At 39.9% G+C, this 6,372-nt stretch overlaps 1 non-coding gene across 1 annotated transcript; it reads left to right on the top strand.

Annotated features, from left to right (window-relative positions):
* The first annotated feature begins 1,180 nt into the window (after positions 1 to 1,180).
* Positions 1,181 to 1,288, top strand: LOC112082564. The gene has a single exon (XR_002897231.1). It is a non-coding gene; the product is annotated as a small nucleolar RNA R71 (small nucleolar RNA).
* Positions 1,289 to 6,372: the final 5,084 nt, after the last annotated feature.

Below are 6,372 nucleotides of genomic sequence, written 5' to 3'. Positions count from 1 at the left end.
CTTCATGTATTTTCTTAAAGCAGGAATCATAGCACAAGCTTCTACGAAAGGTAATTTCACATTTAATTGATCAATCAACTCTTTCAGCTTAGCTTTTTCTTTTTCTTTCTTAGGGGCTCTTAAGGCTCTAGGATATGGAGGTTTAGGTTTGTAGACACGAGTTGCTGGAGGAGGAATCGGATCTTCTCCAAGGATTTCCCGGGATGAATCTTCTCTTACTTATTCTCCATCCTTTTCTCCTACCACTTCCTTTTCAACATCTTCATTCGTGATTCTTTCTTTTTCTTTCTCCTTTTCCTTACCCTTTTCCTCAACTTCGGGATCTTTAGGAAATTCTGGCTCTTTGTAAGCTAATCCACTCCTAAGTTTGATAGCTTTCACATGATCGGAGGGATCTGCTTCACTTGAGCTTTCGAAAGAATTTTCACTTAGCTCCTCTTCAGAATTTTCTAACTTTTTAGAATTAGTTTTGACCATTATGTTAAGGAGGGTATCGGAATCCTTCTGCATCTCTTTTAGTTCAGATCTAAGATCACTGATCTCTTGAGACATAGATTTTTCAAGCTCTAGAATCTTTTTGTTTAGGTTTTCAGCTTCAGAAGAGGCAAAACTAGGATAGGAAACAGGATTAGATTGAATAGCCGAGATTGGTTCAGAAGGTGGTGTCCAACCAGGCTTGAAAGACGTTTTCCCGCGGTCAGGTGGCTCACGACTGTGGTGAATCAAGTCTTGGCCGCGGTCAGAACAGCCACGACCGCGGTGAAAGGTTGCTTGGCCGCGGTCAGAACAGCCATGACCGCGGTGATCAGAAACGAATGGAACATCATGAATTTGATATACTTTTGCAGTGTTCATCATCCCTTCATCATAAGAATCCATTGGGTTGTCCCAACCATCAAAGTTACACGTATTGTGTACCCTATTTGGTTGTTGCAATCCAAGATGACTCATTATGTGACGGAGACACTTTATAACTTCTGAAATTTCTTCTTTCTTCTCAGGAAGTGCAGAATTACCAAAGGTTACTTGATTTCGGATGTTGTTTCCTAATTTTTTAATGAAAACGTGAGCATCTTCTACAGATCTAGTTGTGAAATCTCCATTACTTGCTATATCAAAAGAGTGTCGCAACTCTGGAGTTATACCGTGATAGAAAATACTTAGCAGGTATTCCTCGGCATATCCATCGTGTGGACAATCTCTTTGGTATTCCCTAAATCTTTCCCAAGTATCTAAAAGATCTTCATCTTCTTTTTGTTTAAAAGTTCTTATCTTCTTTCTTAAGAGATTTGTACGATTTCTAGTATAAAAACGATTTAGGAAAGCAGTTTTACACGCTACCCACGTTTTTAGTGAAGCAGGTGGCAAAGATTTTAGCCATTTAGTGGCCTTATCTCTAAGAGAGAATGGGAAAAGAGTTATACCGTAATCCCCATTTGCTGTAATGGTTGCACATAATTCTTCGAACGTCTCGATATGGTTTATCGGGTTTTCGAATGAATAACCAGAGAATTGATTTTGTTGAACTAAATGGATATGGGGTACCTTAATTTCGGTTTTGCCATCCTCAGGTAAGGCTGGTTGAATAGCTCTTCGATCTCCCATGAACTTTTCGAGTGAATCGAAACTTCCAATCAGTTCATCATCATCTTTGTGTTTGACCGATCCGATCAGCTCATTGTCATCATAGATCGGTTCTTCAAACTCATCATCAGTCAGGTCATCATCGCTTGGATCACCATCCACACGATTTGGTGGATCACCAAGAGTCCCGGGAACATGTTCTCAGTCTCTCATTGCAGAGAAACCTGAAAAATTCAAAAGAAAAAGTAAAACTAAACAAGTGTTCTAATGGATTTAAGCTGGGATTCGCAACGAAACAAATTTAGGTCCCCGGCAACGGCGCCAAAAACTTGATGCGGTTGTAAACGGGGTTTGTTGTTTTCGTTTTACTAAGCTTCAGGTTTTAAATTTATAGCCCCTAAATGTCTGCAAGTGCACAGATGTGCGCTGTAGTACTTAGGGTATCGATCCATAGAGACTTAGTTGTTTCAGTACGAATTCACTGCAACGCTTAAATCAGATTAGAACTAAAAGGGTTTTGGTTTTGGTTTTGGGTTTTTGGTTGTCACTAAATCTAAACTAGAAAGCAAGTAAAAAGAAATTGAAAGAAAACTAAAGCAGGTAAAGCAACTAAAAAGCGATTAAACTAGGCGATTGAAAACGAATAACAAGCAAGCAAGCAATAAGCGAATGAAAAGCTAACTAAAGTGAAGGTTGTAAACAATTAAAGACAAACGTTGGGGCTCAAGGGGTTTCGCAGGGGTTCATGGTCTATGCTAGGTCGATTTTAAACAATTGATAAAGGTAATCAACTACGTATGTTCTAGAACTCGAGGCACGGAAGTATGAATAGCCTAGTTTCGCAGCACTAAATAACTATCTCTCGCAACTCTAATCAGTAGGTTTCCACTCTGATTCTGGAAGGGAGAAGATGCAATAGCAGAACAAGACTCATCAATATTCACAACTCAACTACAGGTAGGTTTCCACTCCTATAGAAGAATTGCTCGTTTCACCCTAGTTCAGACAATCAATGAAAGCTTTCGCAACATATCATATCAGATCGGCTTCTAAGTGGCCAGCAAAGAATCACACAGTAAGATTAAAGGCAAACAAAGAACATCTAGAAGATTATAAATCCTAAATCTATCGATTCGTAAGCAAAGACACATGAAATTCCCTTTGAAAAATCCCTTTAAACCCAACTGGGTAACTACTCAAACATATTGTAAACAATCATCACATAGTATTGAAAGTTGCAGGAAATTAAAGAAAAGAAGGAAGAAGAACGAAGAACGGAAGCGACGACGGAGGCGCGATGATGCTCTCCTCCGCGGCGGCTCCTCCTTCAAAACCGGCGGCCTCCCTCTCTAGGGTTTGAGTCTCACACGAAAATTTAAGTACAGAAAAGAACCCACCTTTATGAATGACCTAAAGGGGGTATTTATAGCTTCTGGGGTGGTCCTGGACACTTAGGGCTTCAAAAATAACGAAAGGAATTGATCTGGGCTTTAATTAAGTCGTCGGTAAAGTGAACGACCAAGTTCCGCGGTCGCGGTGGCTCTACCCGCGGGAAAACAGGTGTTGGCCGCGGTCCCGGCACATGCTCTCTTCCGGAACTGTATTTTCTGTCATTCTTGCATCGGGAGTATCTGAAGATCTAACCGTTGGATTGTCTCCAAACCAAGTGCATTAGAAAGCTGATTGGATCCTCTATGTTGTCTCAAATTTTGGCGGTGAACAGACGGTGAGAAGGTCTTCATCGCTTGTCATACTTCTGACGGTCTGCATTTATCTAAAATTGCTCATTTGTTCCAAATTGCATATCTTTTGCCCAAGTTTCCTGTAAAGTCTTTTGAAACTCTAAAACATTGAAAACACTTTAAAAACCATTGAAAACAGAGTTAAAACACCTGGATAAGATACAATTATGATCCATAAAAGTGGTCAAAATACGGTGTTATCAGTCACCAAGCATCTGGATCAGATTGTAGTTCATGATGCTACTCTCATGCAGTAAAAACGAATTCAGAAGAAAAAGTTCTAAGATTCGGCTCAAAAGCTCATGGAATCCTCATCGAACATATAAATCCCCATCGAAAATCCCTTAATCCCAACAATAAAACTACTCAGACATGATGAACGAAATCAAAAACATAGTATTAAGAAGTAGAATAGAAACCGAAATTGAAAAAGAAAGAACAAGGGTTCAAGAGACAAATCTCTCTCTCCCGAAAACCTAAAACTTAAAAGTATTCTAAAACAATAAGAAAAATAGCATGTCCTCCGAAATAGGGTTCCTAAGACATGTATTTATAGTGCTCTGGACATCACTTAGGGTTTCTCCAAATGAGGGAATCATTGTGGGCTTCAGAAATGGGCTTTTGGGCTCGGAGTTGGCTTGCCGCGGTCGGGAGTGCTGTGACCGCGGGGAATGGATGGTTTGCCGTGGTCGGGATGCTTCTGACCGCGGGAAATTGCTTGTTGGCCGCGGGTGGAAGTGCTTGCCGGCTGGTTTACGGGACATCTTGCTTGAACCGTTGGATTGCCAAGCTGTAAAGTGCACTGGAAAGCTGATACTTCCATCTTTAAGGTCTCCAAATTTGAGCTGGATCAGATGGTGAGAAGGCCTTTAATCAGGGGTGAACTTCTGACGGTTTGACTCTGAGCTGAAATCTGGTTTTCTATCCATTTTGTTAAGTTTTTCCCTAAGTTTCCTGAAAAGAGTCTTGAAACTACAAATACTAGAAAAATGTGATAAAAGTACTTAAAAGCAATTAAAAACATAGAAAAAGTATTTCAAAACGATCCATAAAAGTGGTCAAAATACGGTGTTATCAACTCCCCCAGACTTAAACCTTTGTTTGTCCATAAACAAAGCAAAAGCCTAAACTGGTTAAGTGAAAAAAAAAAATAGGGAATGCACAAATATCATAGACATGAACTCCTAAACTAGGACCAAAGATAGTGCATCAATCCACAACTTAGTCTAGAAAATTCTCACCAATGCACAAGAGATACTAGTCCACATTTTCCGTCATGCAAAACTTAAACAATCTAAATCTTGATTCCAGTCAACTAGCTCTCTACATTCATTAAGTTCAATAGTGAGTTCTCATTAAAGACATCATCCAGGGTAAACGGGGTTTGTTGTTTTCGTTTTACTAAGCTTCAGGTTTTAAATTTATAACCCCTAAATGTCTGCAAGTGCACAGATGTGCGCTGTAGTACTTAGGGTATCGATCCATAGAGACTTAGTTGTTTCAGTACGAATTCACTGCAACGCTTAAATCAGATTAGAAGTAAAAGGGTTTTGGTTTTGGGTTTTTGGTTGTCACTAAAATTAAACTAGAAAGCTAAGCAAGTAAAAGCAATTAAAAGAAAACAAAAGCAAGTAAAACAAGTAGTAAGCGATTTAAACAAAAGCGATTGGAAGCAAGTAATAAGCGAATGAAAAGCAGAATGGAAATCTAAGGTTGTAAGCAATAAAAGACAAACGTTGGGGCTCAAGGGGTATTCGCAGGGGTTCATGGTCCATGCTAGGTCGATTTTAAACAAGTGATAAAGGTAATCAACTACGTATGTTCTAGAACTCGAGGCACGAAAGTATGAATAGCCTATTCTCGCAGCACTAAACAACTATCTCTCGCAACCCTAATCAGTAGGTTTCCACTCTGATTCTGGAAGGGAGAAGATGCAATAGCAGAATAAGACTCATCAACATTCACAACTCAACTACAGGTAGGTTTCCACTCCTATAGAAGAAATGCTCGTTTCATCCTAGTTCAGACAATCAATGAAAGCTTTCGCAACATATTATATCAGATCAGCTTCTAAGTGGCCAGCAAAGAATCACGCAGTAAGATTAAAGGCAAACGAAGAACATCTAGAAGATTAATAATCCTAAATCTATCGATTCATAAGCAAAGACACATGAAATTCCCTTTGAACAATCCCTTTAAACCCAACTGGGTAACTACTCAAACATATTGTAAACGATCATCACAGAGTATTGAAAGTTGCAGGAAATTAAAGAAAAGAAGGAAGAAGAACGAAGAACGGAAGCGACGACGGAGGCACGATGATGCTCTCCTCGGCGGCAGCTCCCTTCTTCTAATGCGGCGGCCTCCTCTAGGGTTCCAGCCGAAATCCCTCTCTCTCTCTCTCTCTAAGTTGTCTAAGTTTCGGTCTCCTCCCTTTAGAATAACCTAAAGAGGGTATTTATAGCTTCTGGGGTGGTTCTGGACACTTAGGGCTCCAAAATTAACGAAAGGAATTGATCTGGGCTTTAATTAAGTCGTCGGAAAAGTGAACGACCAAAGTCCGCGGTCGCGGTGGCTCTACCCGCGGGAAAATGGGTGTTTGCCGCGGTCCCGGCTCTTGCTCTCTTCCGGAACTGCATTTTCTGTCATTCTCGCATCGGGAGTATCTGAAGATCTAACCGTTGGATTGTTTCCAAACCAAGTGCATTAGAAAGCTGGTTGGATCCTCTATGTTGTCTCAAATTTTGGGGGTGATCAGACGGTGAGAAAGTCTTCATCGCTTGTCATACTTCTGACGGTCTGCATTTATCCAAAATTGCTCATTTGTTCCAAATTGCATATCTTTTGCCCAAGTTTCCTGTAAGGTCTTTTGAATCTAAAACATTGAAAACACTTTAAAAACATTGAAAAAAGAGTTAAAAAACCTGCATAAGATACAATTATGATCCATAAAAGTGGTCAAAATACGGTGTTATCAACTCCCCCAGACTTACCTTTTTGTTTGTCCTCAAACAAACTTAAGTCAGGAAATAAATTTTTGAAAATC

This window comes from Eutrema salsugineum, unplaced genomic scaffold (genome assembly GCF_000478725.1).
Source record: "Eutrema salsugineum unplaced genomic scaffold, Eutsalg1_0 scaffold_1, whole genome shotgun sequence".
In the NCBI taxonomy this organism is placed as follows: domain Eukaryota; kingdom Viridiplantae; phylum Streptophyta; class Magnoliopsida; order Brassicales; family Brassicaceae; genus Eutrema; species Eutrema salsugineum.
This window is presented reverse-complemented; position numbering and strand designations above follow the sequence as displayed.